Source organism: Bombina bombina, chromosome 1, assembly GCF_027579735.1.
Source record: "Bombina bombina isolate aBomBom1 chromosome 1, aBomBom1.pri, whole genome shotgun sequence".
In the NCBI taxonomy this organism is placed as follows: Eukaryota; Metazoa; Chordata; class Amphibia; order Anura; family Bombinatoridae; genus Bombina; species Bombina bombina.
Genome location: NC_069499.1, coordinates 395,835,184 through 395,858,442, shown reverse-complemented (window position 1 = coordinate 395,858,442; position 23,259 = coordinate 395,835,184). Strand labels below are relative to the sequence as shown.

At 39.2% G+C, this 23,259-nt stretch overlaps 1 long non-coding RNA gene across 1 annotated transcript in view; it reads left to right on the top strand.

The window, feature by feature from the left end:
• The first annotated feature begins 3,932 nt into the window (after positions 1-3,932).
• The window catches only part of LOC128637970 (uncharacterized), a 169,655-nt gene continuing 150,328 nt past the window's right edge, over positions 3,933-23,259 (top strand). Inside the window, exon 1 of the long non-coding RNA XR_008399022.1 lies at positions 3,933-4,019. This is a non-coding gene — a long non-coding RNA (uncharacterized LOC128637970). The remainder of the gene's footprint in view (positions 4,020-23,259) is intronic.

The following is a 23,259-nucleotide window of genomic DNA, read 5'->3' as shown; positions in this document are numbered from 1 at the left end:
GGCGGAGATAGCCGATCTATGGACATTAATTGATCTGTAAGCAAGGCCTGAGTCAAAGAGGTGTGACAGATAATTAATGATCTCAGTTAAATCCGCAGAAAAGGGATCCAAATCCCTTTGCAAGCACCAGCTAGACCATTTTGACCATGCGGCAAAATAACATCTGCGGGTACCTGGAGCCCACGAGTCTTGAATGAGGGATCTAGCTCTCTCCGAAAGGCCTCGGAGAGACCAGGGTCCCCTGAAATTGTCCAAGCTATCAGGAGCAGAGAGCCTTGGAGAATTAGACTGTGAAATTCGCCCTCCGGACTGACTAATAGGTGAGGAAGTGGGGGAAGAAGGATTGGAAGACTGGTGGACATCTCCAAGAGGGAGGGATACCAAGATTGGGTTGGCCAAAGGGGAGTCACTATAGTTAGGCATAGGAGATCCCTGCGGACTGTTGAGATTGTCCTCGGGATCATGGAGAAAGGAGGGAAGGCATAGGCTTTCTTGGGGGGCCATGGTTGTAGAAAAGCATCTATGGCCGCAGCTTCTGGATCTGGGCGCCAGCTGAAGTATGGGTAAATCTGGAAATTGGTCCTGGATGCAAAAAGATCCAGACAAAAGGGACCTCTGAGAGATTGGAGGATTAAAAACATTTTCCTGTCTAATTTCCAATCGCTCGAATCTGTCAGATGACGAGATCCCCAATCTGCAGCTGTATTTGATAAACCTGGAATGTATTCCGCTTTGATAGAAATATTCCTGTCTAAACAAAGGTGAATAAATTCCTTGGTAATATTGGACAAATTCCTCGATTTGGTGCCTCCTAAACGATTGAGATATCGAACTGCTGAAATGTTGTCCATGCGCAGGAGAATAGAAACTGGAGAAGAAAAATTGGCAAAACTTTTGACTGCAAACGAGCCAGCCAATAATTCCAAACAATTGATGTGGAAACGTTTCTCCTCCAGTGTCCATTTGCCACCGGTGATGGAAGGGCCGCAGCGTGCACCCCAGCCCGAAAGACTGGCATCGGATTCTATAATGAAATCCGGAGTTCTGCCAAAGATGGCTCTCCCATTCCAGGCTTCTAAATGAGAGAGCCACCAAGACAATTCTTCTTTGGCTTCTAGGGACAAAGGAATCAAATGAGAATAAGAAAAACCTTTTCTCAAATGAAGGATCTTTAGTCTATGAAGTTCTCGATAATGTAAGGGGGCAGGAAAAATAGCCTGAATAGAGGATGATAGTAACCCTACTATTCTGGCTATGGTTCTGATGGGAACTAAATCTTTGGATAAAGTTTTGGCAATTTCTTTTTTGATATTCTTTACTTTGTCTGAAGGAAGACTCAGAGTAGAGAGAATAGAGTTGATTTTGAAGCCTAAGAAAATCAAAGACTTTGTGGGTATAAGGACTGATTTCTGTTTGTTCACAATGAAACCTAATGATTCTAACAAAGAAATTGTGGTGAATAGATGATTCTGAAGAGAGTGGAAATCTTGGTCCATAATCAAAATATCGTCCAGATAAATTATTAGACGAATTCCTCGGAGTCTCAGCCAGGCCACTACAGGTTTCAGTAGCTTGGTGAAAATCCAAGGAGCAGAGGACAGACCAAAGGGAAGGCAAGTGAAATTCCAAAACTGGTCTTCCCAACGGAAAGTCAAGAATTTCCAATGTTCTTGGGCGATTGGAACGGTTAAATATGCGTCTGTGAGATCCAATCGGACCAACCAGTCGTTTCCTCTTAGGCATTCTCTTAATAAGTGAATACCTTCCATTTTGAAATGGTGATAAACTACAAAAGTATTTAATGTTTTTAGGTTTATGACAGGTCTGAATTGATTGTTTTTCTTTTTTACCAAGAATAAATTGCTTAGGTAAAAATCTTGGGGATTGGAAACTGGAAGAATTGCTTTTTTGGAGAAGAGAGAAGAAATTTCTTTCTTGACCAAAAGAGAGTCTTCTTGAGAAAATTGAATTGGGTGTGGAAGACAGACTTGAATTGGGGGAGATATGAATTCTATGAGGATACCTGATACAGTTTGTAAAACCCAAGGGTCTGAAGTAATTGCCGCCCAATTTTGAGTAAACAGGGCGAGTCTGCCTCCAATTTTTTCTGGGAAAGAAAGGGTGTAGGGGGGAAGTGAAGAACTTACCTGGAGCTTGTCTAGCTCTGGCTCTGGTCCTAAAACCTCTCTGAATCCAGGGGCGACCTCTTGTTGGAAAGAAGGAGGAAGTGGATGGATCAGAGAAACCTCTTTGGAATTGAGATTGAAACTGGTGTTGGTATTGTGATTGTTGGGGATAGTAATGAGACCTGGATAAGAAGGTTTGGCGGCCGGGAAAGCGGCCTCTGCCTCTCCCGGCCTTGTCGGAGAAACCCTGGTTGGGGTAAAAGATTTTCTTAACGGAAGTTTTCACTTTATTTAGGTTAGAGAAAGTATTTACGTATTGGCTTAAGTCCTTTAAGTAAGAATCTCCAAATAAAAGACCTTTTTTGTCTGAAGCAATATTACTTGAGGAAAAGTCAGAAATTTTCGGGTCTATTTTCCTCAAGATATTACGTCTTCTTTCTCCAGACATTGCACAATTTGTATTCCCAATAAAACACAGGAGTGTTTGAACCCATTCTCTGACCACATAGGGGTCCAAAGGGCAATTTTCGGCTACGCCTTGTTCAGATAATTCGAATAATTTTGTGAGGGGACCAACTGAATCTAAAAGTTTATCTTGGCAAATTTTCCAGGATCTATCAATTCCTTTTTTCAATTTATATCCTGGAGAACCGATGAATTTTAAAATTTTGGGGTCAACTTCAGGGGTGATGGAAGCGTTCTTTGGTAACAGAGGACGAGGACATTCAGCTTTCATTTTGTTGCGGGTTTGCTTTTTTAGGGGTTTACGTAGTTGGTGGTCAATAAATTTAGCTAAATCCAGGGGGGGACACCACTCGGCGGACCGGGGATGGTGTAAGTCATCAGGTTTAAATCTAGGGTTACCCAAACAGTCTAAAAAGTCCTCTTCATCCTCACTGTATTCAACAGATTTTCTGGCTTTCTTTTTAGGTTTTTTAGCGGCCGGGGAGCCATCGGAATTATCCGAATCATTTAGGTTATCTGAATTGATATCAGTGTATTCGTCACCATCTGATTCCTCAGAATCTGAAGATGGATTATCAATAATATTTTTTGACTTAAATTTTAATTTTTTGCATACATGAGTATCCCCTGTTTGGTTACCCTCAGGGTGCAGGGTTCTGTTAACAGCGGTTTTTCTTCCTTTGCTGTGAGGAATATTAGTCTCAGTTAAACATTGGCGAGACTTTTCAATGAGTTTTTTACTTGCCTTATAAGCAATGGAAGGGTTCTTTCTTTTTAAAGATATTTTTCTTTGTTTCTCTCCTATCAAGGAGGTCATTTTATTAAATAAATTGTTCATAGAGGAGTCAATCATTGATTGTACTGTGTGTAAGGTCAAAGGAGGTGATTTAGATTGAGCTTCAGACATTGTTTATAGTGTTAGAGAAAAAACAATGTGAAGTAAAAACTATATAGAATTAATAAATTAAATATCAAATCCCCTTAGAAAGCACAAAATTTTTTATATATAAACTTAAAAGTTTAACAAAACAGGGTATTGAGAGGCAAGAAAATTTTTTCTCTGAGGTAAAATATTTGGTTCAAATGGTTAACCTTATTGCGTTTGGTATATAGCAAAAATACACAGTAAATGTAATGAAAATAACAGCCAGAAGATGGCCACAGAGGCTGAGGAGAAATCTCTTATATTGTAATTGTAGGCAATGTCAGGACCGAGTGGAAAAGATACAAATTTACCACTCGGTTCACAGCAGAGGTACAGCTGACAGGAGACAAGGTTGCTATGTCGGCAGAAGTGGGCGGGTAGGGACGGCCCACAAAATGGCGACCGGACTGAGGGAAGGAAAAACATGCAGAGGAAAAAACCATGCAGAGGGATAAAACACAGAGTGGGAACGATATAAAGAATTTGAGGAAAATAAATAAGAGGTAAGATAACGCTCAATAGAGGAGTAGAATAAGGATATTAGGTAAAAGAAAAAACCGGGAAAAAGAAAAAACCGGAGAAAGATACATATATATAAAGGACAAAATATAGAAATGAATGAGAAACAGAAACGGAAATAACGATAAAAGGGACAAAATATTTATTATAACAATAATGATAATGAATAATAATATTATTATGACTGCACTACTTATCTGAGTGAGCAGCAAAAAGAAAGAGGAAGTATGTTAATTGGGTGCTCTGTTTATAGTATATGCTCTGTACTGATTGGTTGTTTTTTCTCACTATAATAAGTCTATGTTATGTTCTTATTATGTGAATGTTATGTTATCTTATATATCTTGTTCTTTAAAAGGCTGCATTGAGTAGTAAAGAAAGAGTAATGCATAAAAATAGGAGTCTCTGGTCTTGTAATAAAATTGTTTGGCTTATCAATTATATCTTGGTAATTCCCCTTTGCTGTCAGAGAAGGTTGTCCTATCCTCACTGCTGCAGAACCAATAAACAGATAAAGCAAGTTCAGCAATAAGTACATTTGGATGCAAATTAGGGATTAACCAATGTTATTTTAGAAATTAGTTTTTACTATTCAAATGTGCTCAAGCATTTAATATATATATATTTATTCCAGTACACTATAGATAAGAAACCATGGTAGAGCTATATGAGATACCATGACTAAAGTAGGGGATTTCAGCACTCAAATTATAACCCATTTTATCTAAATTCTTAGATATGTAAGACTGCGGAACAGCATCAAATCCAATAAAATGAACTGCACATGCAAAGATTCAATCACATGCAAATAGTTTATTGCAGAGTTGCTAAAACAAGATAAACGGCTACATACCACTGCAGTGGGTTTTAGGTATTGCATATCAAACATATCAAAGTGTCATCACAAGCACATGAAAACACATGCAGCAAGCAAGGGTTGGAAACACACAACTAACAAACTCTCAACTAAAATGTTAGACTGGATTAACATTTACATAGATTCCTCCATGATCAGGACAAAAATAAAGTCCTTTTTAACAGATAATATAAGTCCCGGAAAGGAGAGATCAGGTGTCTCAGTTAGTTGCAGTATAGACCGACTTTGTAATCCAACTGTTTAAACAATCCTGCAAGCATATTTTTAGCAGTATGTGTTAACCGAGGTAAAAACGTCCTCTATTGTTAACTTAACTTGGAGACTTATACAGCTTGATAGCAGATAAACCATATCTCAGTAGTGCAAACCAGAAATAATGAAACAGACCTGTTTGTAGATATTGCAGCAGCATCCGAGAAAACAAAATCACAGGGCTTATGAATAACGGACCGGGACATGAGTCTCCGACATCCTTATCTCACCTATTCCAAAATGTATCTCCTTGCTCACTAGGGACACAAACTTTGCAGGTGAACTCCTTGCCTCTGTGCATAAACCGTATCCAGACGACTTGTTAGAACCGCTTGATTACCGCAAGAACCAGGCTTGCTTCTTCAGTTTGAAATTGAATTTCCTGGGCAGGCTCAGGCCAGCTGCTTGTTCCACAGGTACACTAATAGCTGCTTTTAGAAGAGTCAATGTGCGTTTCGCCCCATAATGCTGAGCGAAATAGGGGCCTCATCAGGACTGTCAATCACCTCAAGTTACCGGCTTTTATTGCTACACCTTTAGAGGAGCGGTTTCCATTTTAGCCAATCCAAATATCTACTTATACCAAACCTCTTAAATTAACTGAGACAGAGCGATCATGCCTATCTTACAAATTCATTCAGTGTTTTCCAACACATAGAGTGATACAATTTAGCCATTTACAATATTGTGAAAGAACATTTTGTTTAACAAAACATTAACAAAAAACTTTAGTTGCATGCTAAAAAATCAATTGCATGTTGCAGTTCAATCAAACTTTGTTACATTGGTTGTCTATACCAGAAGAATGGATATAACGTACACATAAATCCTAGGGAGACTAAATACTATAAATCTAGATAAATCTTATAACTCTTATTCCTAAATAGTTAAAGAGATTACTGTGGAGGTATTTTTTGCCCATTTGTGGGCGCTTGATAATTAATCAGCCATTACAAGTGGCTGGTTATTGCTACTGCCAGCTCACACTAGCAATTAGCGCTCAGAAATCTGATCTCTGGTTATTTTTCTAAAAGTTCCCCAAATGCCCTCAAAATAGAGGGCATTATAGTTTGTTTTATTTAAAAAAAAAAAAAAAAAAAATTAAATAAAAAATAACTGCACTAGGCAGTTTTGGGCTTTAAAGTTTGTGGGAGTTGGGTGTTAGAAAAAAAACAGCACTGAAAAGTTCCTTTACATTGCGGTCTATGGGAACTGTATGTTTCCAGTAAATATATATGGATATGCTTATATACATATATAGTTATGTGTTAATGTGTGTATATACAGATATACACTCATAAATATGTATATAAGCATATATATCTATAAATATTTACAATTTGCTGCCATCACTGCGCTACTTACCCGTTTCGCTGTGTGATGTTCTGATGCCATCTCTGACGGCATCAGAATGAGGCTCCCATTGGAGCCTATGGAAGCGTGCTCTCGTGAGCGCAAGGCTTCCATGCAATGCAAACGCGAGTTCGCGAGTTTGAGTTCGCATTGCGACTAACTTGTAATACCAGCGCACATTAGCAATCAAGGATAAGTAAGAAATATGAATACAATACTGCAGTACTTAGCTTAAAATAAAATAAAAATATATTTATATATATATATATATATATATATATACATTTTTTTTTTTCTTTTATATGCATGATAGAAAATGGTTGTGTACAATATCATGCAAAGAAATATTAAATTACTAGCAGACAAATTCCTGTGTGCTTAAAGGGACATGAAACCTAAAAATTTTCTTTCATGATTCAGATATAGAATACAATTTCAAACAACTTTCCAATTTACTTCTATTATTTAATGTGCTTCCTTCTCTTGTTATCCGTTGCTGAAATGTTTATCTAGGCAAGTTCATGTGCAGCAGAGAACCTAGGTTCTAGCTGTTGATTGGTGGCTGCATATATAAACTGATTGTCATTGGCTCACCCATGTGTTCAGTTAGAAACCAGTAGTGCATTGCTGCTCCTTCAACAAATGATACCAAGAGAATAAAACAGATAAGATAAGAGAAATAAATTAGAAAGTTGTTTAAAATTGTATTCTCTATCTGAATCATGAAAGAATTTTTTTGGGCTTCTTGTCCCTTTAACACTTTCATAAGCTATCAGAACTTGATGAAATGCTAATCGAGAAAAATATGTTAATAACCACTAATTTGTTGCAACTGTAAATTATTTTTTAAAAACAATTCAACAATATTTTATGCTGGCATGTTCTTATACCAACATTCAAAATGGCATAAATACAATGTTGTGGTGTCTAAGCAATGCTCATTTAAATATGGATATGTATATATCAAGATTTTTAAATGTAGATATATATATGTTAACAATCTGTTGACATTTAATCTTGTAACTATAGGGAAAAGTATAGAGGTAATTTTGAATAAAACTCTATGGAAAAAAGGAGTGCAAATGCCTAAGGGAGGTCAGGTAAAAAAAAATACCATATAATAGCATAAAAACTGGAATAAAGGTACCTTTTGTTTAACTATACAAATAACAATGATTGGAATGCTAGCTATGTTACATACTGTTCTGGGAAAAGGTATTGCAGCTTATTAAATATAGCAATGCCAATCTCACCTGGAGGAATTTACTGTTCTAGAAATATTGTGGTATTGTGGGTAATTCCAGGGCAACAATTAAATATTTAGAATCTTTATGCTAGTCTCTGGATGCATGCATGCATTACAATGGAAGCTCGTATGAAGGAAGCACAACTATTATATATAAGGAACCAATTTTTTACTTTCTATTTTAAGGTGTTTTGATATCCCTTATTTAAATGTTATATGCAATTCAGAAAATTAGTATGACAATTTAACACTACTGGTTTAAATTCAGTCAGTATCCCCCCCCCCCCCCCCAAAAAAAAAAAAATATATATATATACTTGAGCTTTTTAGTCATCTACAATGAAATAGTTTTCCCACAACACAGTGTCATATGGTAAATACAAACTGCAGGTGTGTCCATTCGGAGCTTGATACATATGCCCCACAGTGCGCAAGTTTGAATAGCGCATGTCTATGCAATGAAAGGGAGATAATGTTTGCCTTTAGTATCCCTTTAAAAACTGTTGTCATAAAAGGCTTGGTAACAATAATTGTAAAATGCACTATTTTGCAATGTAATTCATTCATGCACCAGAGTGGTATTATTTTATTTATTATTGCAGTTTCATTCAGTTATTAAAGCCGGATTTTATGTCTGGAGCACTTACAACTTGCTGACAGTGCATAAAGATGCTATATGATTCAAATACAATCAACTGTGTTCAGTCTGTCACACACTATCTAAATTTTTATGTGCATTAAGACCAGCCATACAATTTCTGCTCTGTTTTGTTCCAAGCTCACCTATACAATAAGTCATCTAAAAGCAATCTATGCTGTACAGGTGTTTTAGTAGTTTCATTTTATGGTCCTGGAGGTAGACGGATTTAGGATGTTAAATATATTTTGGATTTATATTTGGATGTTATTGAAAGAACACAATGTTTTGGTTTATTTCTTTCTTTACATAAGACAGAGGGCATGTTTTGGAATGTGATTCCAGAGTATGAATGCATTTAAAGGGATACAGTCAAGTGATTCTTCAAGGTTTGAAAATGCATAAGTTTAACTATGAAACAGCTGTTGAATGCTTAAGTAGACTTATAATACTTTTTATTTATTGGAAGTATCTTACTGACCAACAACTCACATTTTCGTAAATTGTCCCTTTCCAACGACGCTTGCTTAAAGGGTTATTAAACAGTAAATAGAAGCTAGACATAATGATTTATTCAAAGCAAATATTAGCCTTAGAATAATATGCAGCTGTATTGTTATAATTATATTAGTTGTTTAAATATTGACAATATCATTTTAAAGGTTTAGGGGTAAATTTATTAAAGGGCGAGCGGACATGATATGCTGTAGCAAATCCTGTCCACTCGACCTTGCCTAATTTCGACAGCATTTATGGTGAAATGCTTGTGCAATGTCACCCCTGCTCACTGGCGGCCATTTGGGCGCTAGCAGGGGCTGTCAATCTTACAACCACTACTTCTTAACTTCCGGTTCAGGCGGACCTGAAACGATGGGGCTCCGAAGCAGCATCAGCTGCTTAATAAATGGAGCCCTTAGTCTCTATAAAGTACTCTAGATTCTATGAAGTAATGGGTGCCGCCACATTTGAACTAGTTTTCTATTTAACTCTGTTTTCTGCTGAGAACAATTAGGGAAAGATAGAAAGATATAGAAACCAGGCAAACAACCTTGTTTGTATAATATATTTTATAGCCATGTCCCTAATTGTTTGCAGCAGGACAGTGAGATAAGGTTAAACCTTAAGTTTAGACATGGTGGCGTCCATTAATTTACAGAAACTCTGTGGAATAAAAAAAAAAAAAGCAACAATTTAAATTACAGGAAAAGAGAACAAAATAAATAATGAAAGTATAGTGGAAAGTATATGTACAGTATCTCACAAAAGTGAGTACACCCCTCACATTTTTGTAAATATTTTATTATATATTTTCATGTGACAACACAGAAGAAATGACACTTTGCTACAATATAAAGTAGTGAGTGTACAGCCTGTATATCAGTGTAAATTTGCTGTCCCCTCAAAATAACTCAAGACACAGCCATTAATGTCTAAACCATTGGCAACAAAAGTGAGTACACCCCTTCGTGGAAATGTCAAAATTGAGGCCCAATTAGCCATTTTCCCTCCCCGGTGTCATTTGACTCCTTAGTTTTACAAGGTTTCAGGTGTGAATGGGGAGCAGGTGTGTTAAATTTGGGGTTATCATTCTCACACTCTCTCATACTGGTCATTGGAAGTGACACCTCATGGCAAAGAACTCTCTGAGTATCTGAAAAAAAGAATTGTTGCTCTACATAAAGATGGCCTAGGCTATAAGAAGATTGCCAATACCCTGAAATTGAGCTGCAACACGGTGGGCAAGACCATACAGAGGTTTCGCAGGACAGGTTTCACTCAGAACAGGCCTTGCCATGGTCGACCAAAGAAGTTGAGTGCATGTGCTCAGCGTCATATCCAGTGGTTGTCTTTGGGAAATAGAAGTATGAGTGCTGCCAGCATTGCTGCAGAGGTTAAAGGGGTGGGGGTAAGCCTGTCAGTGCTCTGACCATATGCCGCACACTGCATCAAATTGGTCTGCATGGCTGTCGTCCCAGAAGTAAGCCTCTTCTAAAGATGATGCACAAGAAAGCCCACAAACAGTTTGCTGAAGACAAGCAGACTAAGGACATGGATTACTGCAACCATGTCCTGTGCTCCGATGAGACCAAGATAAACTTATTTGGTTCAGATGGTGTCAAGCGTGTGTGGCAGCAACCAGGTGAGGAGAACAAAGATAAGTGTGTCTTGCCTACAGTCAAGCATGGTGGTGGGAGTGTCGAGGTCTGGGCCTGCATGAGTGCTGCTGGCACTGGAGAGCTACAGTTCATTGAGGGAACCATGAATGCCAACATGTACTGTGACATACTGAAGCAGAGCATGATCCTCTCCCTTCAGAGACTGGGCCGCAGGGCAGTATTCCAACTTGATAACGACCCCAAACACACCTCCAAGATGACCACTGCCTTGCTAAAGAAGCTGAGGGTAAAGGTGATCGACTGGCGAAGCATGTATCCAGACCTAAACCCTATTGCGCATCTGTGGGGAATCCTCAAACCGAAGGTGGGGGAGCACAAGGTCTCTAACATCCACCAGCTCCGTGATGTTGTCATGGAGGAGTGGAAGAGGACTCCAGTGGCAACCTGTGAAGCTCTGGTGAACTCCATGCCCAAGACGGTTAAGGCAATGCTGGAAAATAATGATGACCACACAAAATATTGACACTTTGTGCCCAATTTGGACAATTCCACTTAGGGGTGTACTCACTTTTGTTGCCAATGGTTTAGACATTAATGGCTGTGTGTTGAGCTATTTTGATGGGACAGCAATTTACACTGTTATACAGGCTGTACACTCACTACTTTACATTGTAGCAAGGTGTCATTCCTTCAATGTTGTCACATGAAAAGATATAATAAAATATTTACAAAAATGTGAGGGGTGTACTCACTTTTGTGAGATACTGTATATATATATATATATATATATATATATATATGCAAACTCCACTGCAATAGACTGCTAAAGACAGATGCATACTCCTAAGCACCTTTCAGTCTTCCTATCTCTTTACTATTTAACAAAGGATATCAGATAACAAAGCAAATTTCATAGTATAAGTAAGTTGGAATTTTTTTTAAATTGCATGATCTGAATTATGAACATTTAATTTTGACTTTGCTATTCCTTTAAACAAATGACCTATCTATCTATCTATCTATCTATCTAATTTGTCTCTCTGTCTGTCTCTATCTATATATCTATCTATCAATCAATCTATCTATCTATCTATCTATCTATCCTATAGTAAATACAAAATGGGACTGAATTAACTGTTTCGCGGCGAATACTATCGGGTTGATTGACACCCCCTGCTAGCGGCCGATTGGTCGTGAATCTGCAGTGGGCAGCATTTCACATGCAGTTCACCAGAACTGCTTGTGCAATGATAAATGCAGTCAGCATACGATGTGCGGCTCCCATAGGAGCCTATGGAAGCATGCTCGCATTTGCATTGTGATTAACTTGTAATTCCAGTGCACATTATAGTGCACTTGTATTACAAAGTGGAGCACTAATATCGCTTGCCCTTAGTTGTTATGGTTGTTATGTTTTAGAGTTTTTTTATCATGAAAGTAAAATTAAACAAAAATATATTTAAATTTAGAACCACATCAGTTCTGGAGAGATTTAGGTTATAGTAGAGAGAGGACATCCAGGATGAAACATTAGAAAGACAGTGACACGAGTTAGCAAGGAAGGGAATTGGTCTGTTGCAGAGAGGTAGCTTTGGTTGTCATCAGCATACAAAGTTTACTGAAACTCCTGGGACTTTATTAAGGAACATAATACAAAGTTAAGATTGAGAAGAGTAGGGGACCAAGGACAGAGCCTTGTGGTACCCCAAAAGGAAGTGGTAAAGGGGCAGAGGATGCACCAGAGAAGTCTACACTATAGGTACAGTCAGGCAAATAGGAGGGATATATCACAAATGGCAAATGATTGAGGGTTTGGAGAAATAGAGGGTGGTCAGCATTATCATATGCAGCAAACACATTAAGAAGGATTATTAGAGAGAAGTGGCCTTTAGATTTTGGTGGAGAATTCCAGATTGCAGTAGATCGATAAGGGAGGACAGACGTGTCTGAGGAGAATAAATAAGGTAGCCAGGCATCAAAATGAACAAGAAATTGAGGTGGGGAGTCAGGTTGCAATATATACCGTAACTGTGACACGTAGTAGGAGGGGAGCTAATATCAAATCATGTGGGTTTTAAAGGAGTAAAATGTGAGGGAAGAGATGGGTTGTATTTGTTGAAAGGTATAGAGATAAAAGTAAAATACCTACACCACCTCCTTGTCTGTTTCAAGGCCTAGGATGGTGGCTGAGGTGGAAAATCAATGCGAAAATGCAGCCGGGAGGCTGAGCCTGAGGGACAGAGCCAGAATGTTAAGGGAATGGGTAATGAAGTGACCATAGATCAAAGTGAACTTATTACAAGCAGAGCAAGAGTTCCATAGTGCAAAAGTAAAGAGGGTGTTGACTTTAGATACACAAGGAATTGGAGTTGGGTTCCAAGAGTTCTGGTTTCTAGGTCTATGAAAAGGCATACATGGGTAATTGAGATTAAGAAGTTGTGTGTGGGGGGCAGGATTGGGGGAGATATCACCAGCAGCTAGCATTAGCAGGAGGGAGAGTAACATAAGATGAGATAGAAAATTTGCAGTATTGTGAGTGTTTTTTGGATGTGGTGAAGGGAGGAGAGAAAGAGTTTAGGTAAAAGTGAAGCACATGAGGGCAAAAGTGGTTTAAGGGTAGGAGAATTAATATTTCAGGTGGTGAGGGGAAAGCAGTAAATTAATAATATAGGGCTAGATTACAAGTGACACTCCATTGTTAGTGCGGTTTGCGATAACCAATATCGCTCCTGCACTAACATAAGCACAAATTACAAGTTGAAAATAAACACGTTCGCTCAAAGTGAATACATAGTGTAGAATATAAAATTGTATAAATAAATGCGCACTAAACACAACATAAATACGTTAACGCTAATATTTACACTATCTGACCATTTTTTAATAAGGGTTAAAAGGTAGAAGTACCCTCAAACAATGTGAAGTATATGTACGCTCTATTTGGAGACCACATCGGGTGTATAGCGTCCATTTCCAATCCACTTTCTCTGCAGTCGAATATTGTCCTTGGAGATCCACTATCTGTTGATATTTAGTGCAAATCCATTTGTCAGGGAAAGGATCAGTGAAGATGCTCCAAAAATCCACTCGGTGGTGCTTCCACTAACGTAAACAGCCTAGTAGCATAAGGTGGGTGTGGCCTTATGGGTTTCACTTATTACTCCCCTTCTTCAGGGCTTCATACATGCCCACCTTTCTTCTCTTATATTTATATGCTAGATTTCTTTTTGTGCCGCCCCCTCCTTACACTAAAAATCAGCAATGAGAACAGTTTCTTTTCAACTCCTTAATGTTGCAATCCTACCGTAACAATTTACAAGTATTTAATAATGTATTCTAATTGAACTTCCAATTCATATTTAACACATTCACAATAAACATCCTATACGATCTCTATTCTGCTACCCCATGACACACTTTTGTTATAACAGGTATTATTCATTGTTGCAGCAAAGCTACCAAACTGCAGCCCGTAATGGGGCATATTTGCCTATTTTGCGCACGTTAAATAAACAGATATATATATATCCATCCAAAAGAAGATTCACTCTCACCAACTTCCTGCAGCTGCCAATAGAATAGCCAATAGAATTTCAGTAGCTCTCATCCTATTGGCTGATTTGAACAGCCAATAGGATTTCAGTAGCTCTCATCCTATTGGCTGATTTGAATTTCAAAAATCAAATCAGCCAATAGGAATGCAAAGGATGCCATTTTGAAAAGGTTCTCTTGCATTGAAGATTCAGTTTATGGGGGCGACCGTATGAAGAGGATGCTCCACGCCAGATGTCTTCTGGATGGACCCGCTTCACGCCACCGGGATGAAGATAGAAGATGCCGCCGAGATGAATATAGAAGATGCCTCCTGGATGGATGAAGACCTTGCCGCCTGGATGATGAATTCACCGCCTGGATGAAGACTTTGCCGCCTGGATGTCCGGACTTCAGAAACTGTAAGTGGATCGTTCGGGGTTAGAAGTAAAAAAGTGAGTCATTGTGAACCTCATTTGCATATCTCACCCAGAATCCTTTGGTGCATTGGAAACAGTGTAATCAGAGAGTTTCTGGGATAAAAGCAAGTCTTCTGACTTGTCTAGATTTGTAAATGGTTTACACAATGAGTTATTTTCTCTACATTTTGGATTTAGTGGAGGATTTTAAACTCACTTTTCGCCTCCCCATATTTTAAATTGCTGTTGTATATATATATATATATATATATATATATATATATATATATATATATATATATATATATATGTTACGGGTAACGTAAGAAATCCGGGTAATCCTAGAACTACTGGTAAAACGGACATTACCCAAGCGGCTGGGGATAAAGCCTGATTTACTGTAATTCCCCCATCTACACTATTTCTTTTGCCTCCGCCTGGGGGGTTCAAGGAACGTGCCCCGCCGATTCTCTGGCATCCACCCCAAGTGAACCACCCAGGCATAGACAAAAAAATAATGAAGATGGGAGAATTACAGTGCATGCTATATATGTTTCATGCAGTGACTCTACACTCTGGGGCCTAGTTATCAAGCCGTCAACCTCAAATACGCTGGAATTCCGCAGCGTATTTGTGGCGAGGCTGATTCGCTTTTGTTATCAAGCCCTAGATACCGGCAAAAGTAGAATTTTGTGACGTAAGCTTCGATCCGCCGGACTCAGTCCGACACAGATCGATTCTTACGTCACTCCAGATGTTCCGCACACAAGTACGGCACAATCTGACTACTTTTGCTAGTTATCAAAAAACTAGCAGGTACGCTCGGCACTTTTCCAGCCCAGCGTACCCTGGAGGCGGCGGATCCCATAGGAATCAATGGGAGTCTGACCATAGCGAAAGTTCATGTTCGCTGCTGCCAGATATCCCATTGATTCCTATGGGAGCTGTCTACACCTAACACCCTAACATGTACCCCGAGTCTAAACACCCCTAATCTGTCCCCCCCTACACCGCCACAACGAAATAAATGTATTACCCCCTAAACCGCCGCTCCCGGACCCCACCGCAAGCTATACTAAATATGTTAACCCCTAAACCGCCGCTCCCGGAGCCCACCGCCACTCTAATAAACTGATTAACCCCTAAACTGCTGCTCCCGGAGCCCACCGCAACTATAATAAATATGTTAACCCCTAAACCGCCACTCCCAGACCCCGCCGCCACCTACATGATACATATTAACCCCTATCCTGCCCCCCCTATACCGCCGCCACCTATAATAAAGTTATTAACCCCTATCCTGCCGATACCGGACCTCGCCGCAACTAAATAAATAGTTTAACCCCTAAACCGCCGCTCCCGGACCCCGCCGCAACCTATATTAAACTTATTAACCCCTAATCTGACTCCCCTACACCGTTGCCACCTATAATACATTTATTAACCCCTATCCTGCCCCCCACTACACCGCCGCCACTATAATAAAATTATTAACCCCTAAACCTAAGTCTAACCCTAACCCTAACACCCCCCTAACTTAAATATTAATTAAATAAATCTAAATAATATTTATCTTATTAACTAAATTAATCCTATTTAAAACTAAATACTTACCTTTAAAATAAACCCTAATATAGCTACAATATAAATAATAATTATATTGTAGCTATCTTAGGATTTATTTTTATTTTACAGGCAACTTTCAATTTATTTTAACTAGGTACAATAGCTATTAAATAGTTATTAACTATTTAATAGCTACCTAGTAAAATAAGGAGAAATTAACCTGTAAAATAAAAACTAACCTAAGTTACAATTACACCTAACACTACACTATACTTTAATAAATTATTTCTATTTAAAACTAAATACTTACCTGTAAAATAAACCCTAATATAGCTACAATATAAAAAATAATTATATTGTAGCTATCTTAGGATTTATTTTTATTTTACAGGGAACTTTCAATTTATTTTAACTAGGTACAATAGCTATTAAATAGTTATTAACTATTTAATAGCTACCTAGTAAAATAAGGAGAAATTAACCTGTAAAATAAAAACTAACCTAAGTTACAATTACACCTAACACTACACTATACTTTAATAAATTATTTCTATTTAAAACTAAATACTTACCTGTAAAATAAACCCTAATATAGCTACAATATAAATAATAATTATATTGTAGCTATCTTAGGATTTATTTTTATTTTACAGGCAACTTTCAATTTATTTTAACTAGGTACAATAGCTATTAAATAGTTATTAACTATTTAATAGCTACCTAGTAAAATAAGGAGAAATTAACCTGTAAAATAAAAACTAACCTAAGTTACAATTACACCTAACACTACACTATACTTTAATAAATTATTTCTATTTAAAACTAAATACTTACCTGTAAAATAAACCCTAAGATAGCTACAATATAATTAATAATTACATTGTAGCTATTTTAGGATTTATATTTATTTTACAGGTAACTTTGTATTTATGTTAGCTAGTTAGAATAGTTATTAAATAGTTATTACCAATTTAACAACTACCTAGCTAAAAGAAATACAAAATTACCTGTAAAATAAATCCTAAGCTAAGTTACAATTAAACCTAAAACTACACTATCATTACATTAATTAAATAAATTACCTACAAATAACTACAATTACATAAACTAACTAAAGTACAAAAAATAAAAAAGCTAAGTTACAAAAAATAAAAAAATAACTTACAAACAATTAAAAAATATTACAATTTTAATCTACTTACACCTAATCTAAGCCCCCTAATAAAATAACAACCCCCCCAAAATAAAAAAATTCCCTACCCTAATCTAAATTAAAAAGTTCAAAGCTCTTTTACTTTACCAGCCCTTAAAAGAGCCTTTTGCGAGGCATGCCCCAAAGAATTCAGCTCTTTTGCCTGTAAAAGAAAAATACAACCCCCCCAACATTAAAACCCACCACCCACATACCCCTAATCTAACCCAAACCCCCCTTAAAAAAACCTAACACTACCCCCCTGAAGATCATCCTACCTTGAGTCGTCTTCACTCAGCCGAGCCACCGATGGAACCGAAGAGGAGATCCGGAGTGGCAGAAGTCATCATCCAAGGGGCGCTGATGAAATCTTCCATCCGATGAAGTCATCATCCAGATGGCGCTGAAGAAATCTTCCATCCGATAGAAGTCTTCATCCATGCGGCGTCTTCAATCTTCATCCATCCAGAGCGGAGCCATCTTCAGACGAGCCGACGCGGAGCCATGCTCTTCTTCCCGACGACTACCGACAAATGGATATTCCTTTAAGGGACGTCATCCAAGATGGCGTCCCTTCAATTCCGATTGGCTGATAGGATTCTATCAGCCAATCGGAATTAAGGTAGGAAAAATCTGATTGGCTGATTGAATCAGCCAATCAGATTGAAGTTCAATCCGATCGGCTGATCCAATCAGCCAATCAGATTGAGCTTGCATTCTATTGGCTGTTCTATTGGATGACGTCCCTTAAAGGAATATCCATTCATCGGTAGTCATTGGGAAGAAGAGGATGGCTCCACGTCGGCTCGTCTGAAGATGGCTCCGCTCCGGATGGATGAAGATTGAAGACGCCGCATGGATGAAGACTTCTATCGGATGGAAGATTTCTTCAGCGCCGCCTGGATGATGACTTCATCGGATGGAAGATTTCTTCAGCGCCCCTTGGATGATGACTTCTGCCGCTCCGGATCTCCTCTTCGGGTTCCATCGGTGGCTCGGCTGAGTGAAGACGACTCAAAGTAGGATGATCTTCAGGGGGGTAGTGTCAGTTTTTTTTAAGGGGGGTTTGGGTTAGATTAGGGGTATGTGGGTGGTGGGTTTTAATGTTGGGGGGGTTGTATTTTTATTTTACAGGCACAAGAGCTGAATTCTTTGGGGCATGCCCCACAAAAGGTCATTTTAAGGGCTGGTAAGGTAAAAGAGCTTTGAACTTTTTAATTTAGAATAGGGTAGGGATTTTTTTTATTTTGGGGGGGTTTGTTATTTTATTAGGGGTCTTAGATTAGGTGTAAGTAGCTTAAAATTGTTGTAATATTTTTTAAATGTTTGTAAGGTTTTTTTTTTATTTTTTGTAACAGCTTTTTTTATTTTTTGTACTTTAGTTAGTTTATTTAATTTAATTTAATTGTAGTTATTTGTAACTAATTTATTTAATTAATGTAATGATAGTGTAGTGTTAGGTTTAATTGTAACTTAGCTTAGGATTTATTTTACAGGTAATTTTGAATTTCTTTTAGCTAGGTAGTTATTAAATAGTTAATAACTATTTAATAACTATTCTAACTAGCTAAAATAAATACCAAGTTACCTGTAAAATAAATACAAATCCTAAAATAGCTACAATGTAATTATTAATTACATTGCAGCTATCTTAGGGTTTATTTTACAGGTAAGTATTTAGTTTTAAATAGGAATAATTTATTAAAGTATAGTGTAGTGTTAGTTGTAATTGTAACTTAGGTTAGTTTTTATTTTACAGGTAAATTTCTCTTTATTTTAGCTAGGTAGCTATTAAATAGTTAATAACTATTTAATAGCTATTGTACCTAGTTAAAATAAATTGAAAGTTGGCTGTAAAATAAAAATAAATCCTAAGATAGCTACAATATAATTATTATTTATATTGTAGCTATATTAGGGTTTATTTTAATGGTAAGTATTTAGTTTTAAATAGGATTAATTTAGTTAATAAGATAAATATTATTTAGATTTATTTAATTAATATTTAAGTTAGGGGGGTGTTAGGGTTAGTGTTAGACTTAGGTTTAGGGGTTAATAATTTTATTATAGTGGCGGCGGTGTAGGGGGGGCAGGATAGGTTGTTAATAAACTTATTATAGGTGGCGACGGTGTAGGGGGGTCAGATTATGGGTTAATAAGTTTAATATAGCTTGCGGCGGGGTCCGGGAGCGTCAGTTTAGGGGTTAAACTATTTCTTTAGTTGCGGTGAGGTCCGAGATCATCAGGATAGGGGTTAATAACTTTATTATAGGTGTCGACGGTATAGGGGGGGCAGGATAGGGGTTACTAGCTATAATGTAGGTGGCGGCAGTGTCCGGGAGCGGCAGTTTAGGGGTTAATACATTTAAAAGAGTTGCGGCGGGGTCTAGGAGTGGTGGTTTAGGGGTTAATAACTTTATTTAGTTGCTAACTTTATTTAGTTGCGGGGGGCTCCGGGGGCACCGGTATAGGGGGCAGAACAGTGTAGTTAGTGTGAGTGCTTAGTGACAGGCTAGCAATAAAGCTGTCAAAAAGCCGAAGAGCAGCGAGATCGGATGAGTGATAACTCTCACAGTCCACTGCTCATCGCCCCGTACTTGGTGCGCGGCTTTTTGACAGCTTTATTGATAACTTAGGCGAACGTATTCAGGTCCGCAGCGGCGATGGTAGGCGAGCTTCGGCAGGGGCGTATTGAACCGGCGAAGGCAGGTAAAGTAGACACGTTGATAACTAGGCCCCTCTGAGTCCATTTTACCTGGGTAATCCTATAAAAAGATGCAATGTTTTCAGACCTCGAATAATGCAAAGAAAACAAGTTCATATTCTTTTAAAAACAACACAATACTAAGGTTTTAACTTAGCAAGAGTTCAGAAATCAATATTTGGTGAAATAACTCTGATTTTTTTTTTTTTTTTAAATTAAACATTTTTATTATAAGCATAAGTTATCACAACTCTTTCAAATATTACAAATATTGAGTAAACACAAAAATTACAGGAGTTACATCTCGCATTATGTTAAAGTGACAAGAATATTGCATAACATAACCAGGCTTTCACCTCCATTCCTTACAATTCTAAGGGTCAAACTATTCCTGAGTGAGAGGTGAGATGAGGAGTGTGCAGGTGCGTTCACAGGTAGGGAGAGTCGTTATCAGCAGGTAGGTTAAGATTGTGGCGTTTTCCGCCTTTTGTTCTGCTTTTTAAAAGTGAAATTACGCTAGTAGTCGGTTATAGTGTTGGTACTGCCTGCAAAAGTAGCTGAGCGAGAGCGTGGGGGCCGACAAGGGCCACCGCCCCCAGGGAGTGAAACCTAAATTCAGCCATCTTTGCACTGTCGTGGGCTAAAGCACCCCCTCGGGGGGGGGAGGAGGTATTCTTTAGGGAGTTGAAATGTGGATTAGGTGGGGAGGGGAAGGGGAGGGGAAGGGCCCATTGAGTGGAGGGGAAGGGGGGGTAAAGGGGAGCGCAGAGACCGTCCTGGTCCCGTATCAGGAGCCAGTGACACTGAGGGGCAGAGAATCCTAACGTTTAGTTCTGAGGCTCTGTAGGTAAGCTTCCCAGGGTTCCCAGACAAGACAGAAAGTTTCCGACTGGCGCCGGACTCTGTAGACAAAGTCTTCCATGGACTTGACATAGTTTAGGTACTCCACTACACTCTGCCATTTCGGGGGGTGCACTTTTTTCCAGTTCCTGGCAATTGCCATTTTAACTGAGGTAAGTATGTATATAAGAAGGGTTCTCTTGTGCGGGGGCACTTTCTCCAAACCCAAGTGCAGGAGAGCCATTCCTGGATCCACTATCTCTGGAAGACCCATCAAGCTACAGACCCTACTGGTCTTACTCCAGAGTGACTTTAGGTTGGGGCAAGTCCACCACGTGTGTAGTGGGGCGCCAATGCCACCACAGTTTCTCCAACAAGAGGGGGAGTGATTAGGATAGAGGGTCTGCAGTCTGGTCGGGACCAGGTGCCACCTGGTAAGCATTCTAAAGTAAAGCTCGTACATCGTGGTGCAATGTAGAGCAGCCTTGGTCTTGGCGATGGCCAATGTCCATTTCTTAGGGGAGTATGTCATTTTTAGATCAGCCTCCCAGGAGAGCATATGCCTCGTCTTTGGAATTGTAGGGGGAACCAGTAGGCATCTATAGTGTGCCGTGAGGGGTTTATGGGTCTGGAGGCCCGTTTTCCATCTAGATTCCCAAGCCGTAGGGGGCCGTGGGGTATCTCCCAGAAACCCCCACGCTTTTAGCAGAGATCTTAATCTTAGGAGTTCGAATTCCAAATGCCGCGGGACCTCAAAGTTTGTCACCATCTCGTCTTGCGTTAGAAGACGGTCTCCTACATAAAAGTCACCTACTGTCAAAATCTCCACCTGACGCCACCAGTTCAGTCTCATGTTAGGGAAGGTCTGAAGTATAGGGAGTATAGGCTGGATAGGAGAAGGGTGGGGGGCGATCTGGGCGTGGTGTCGCAATTTATACCATAATATTTGGCATCCTCTCACTATTGAGTTAGAGATAGTGTGTATGGTGGCAAGATGTGGGGGGAACCACAACAAATCAGATAGATCAATATAAGCAGGTAGTGACGCCTGTTCCAGTTCCCTCCATATCGTGGGAGGGAGGTCTCGTCCCCAGGCTGAGACATGAGAGATCATTGCCGCTTCATAGTACATCTTCACGCTTGGCAAGCCTAGCCCTCCCTGATCCAGGGGGGACTGTAAGATTGTAGCAGCGACTCTAGGTCTCTTGTTATTCCAGACATACCCATTGAAAAGGGTCTGGAAGTTTTTCAGCAGCTTTTCTGGAACTGGGAGGGGAATACATTGCATAATGTACGTTAGCTTGGGTAACAGCATCATCTTCAGGGCTGCAATTCTACCCATCCAAGAGAGTTTGTCGTATTTCTTGGCTCTCAGGTGTTTGTCAATTTCCTTCAGCAAGGTCTGGTAGTTCTCCTGGAGGACCATCTCCTTGTCATGAGACAAGAAGACCCCAAGGTGCCGGATACCTCTAGTAGACCATTTGAAGGAGTATTGCTGTCGCAAAGCTCTCTGTTCTTGGTGGTCAAGATGGATCATGTACGCCTCCGTCTTGGTTACATTTATTTTGTAATTAGAGAGTTTACCGAATATTTCAATAAGAGCCATCAACGGTGGGAGCGATAGGGTCGGTTCAACAATGAAAAGTGTAAGGTCATCAGCGAATAGTGCCACCTTTTGCACTGAGTCATGTAACAACAGGCCCTGGATTTGGGTGTCTTGCCTAATGGCCTCCGCTAATGGTTCCATAACCATCGCAAAGAGGAGCGGCGACAGGGGACATCCCTGCCTCGCTCCATTCCGTATGTGTATCCTAGGGGAGCAAAAACCCAGCCCTTTAACCACTGCTGTGGGAAGGGTATATAGGGCCTCCACTGCTTTACAAAATGAGTGCGGGATCCCAAATGTTCTCAAAGTTTCAAACATATATTCCTATCTCACCCTGTCGAATGCCTTTTCGGCATCTAATGACAGGGTGAGAAGGGGCAAGCCCATATCATGCGATTCTGCGAAGATGTTCAACAGTCTACGGGTATTGTCAGTACCCTGTCTGCCTTGGACAAACCCAACTTGGTCTAGGTGGATTATAGAAGGGAGGTGCTTCCCTAGTCGTGTCACAAGAACTTAAGAATATATCTTGATGTCCACATTGATAAGGGAGATAGGTCTATAGCTCCCACATTCCTTGGGGTCCTTCCCTTCTTTAGGGATGGTCATAATGTTGGCCTCCAAGAATTCCATTAACATCTTGCCTACTTTAGCCACATCGTTAAACAGTCGGAGTAGGAGAGGAGAAAGGAGAGAGGCGAAAGTTCTGTAAAAGAGAAAGGAGAAGCCATCCGGACCAGGGGCCTTGTGAGGCTTAAGGGACAAGATGGCCGCCTTCACTTCTTCCAAGGAAAATGGTCTGTCAAGTTCTTCAGCAGACTCCTCGCTCAACTTTGGTAAACGCAACTTGGTTAAGAACTGCCCCAACTCCGTACCACTCGATG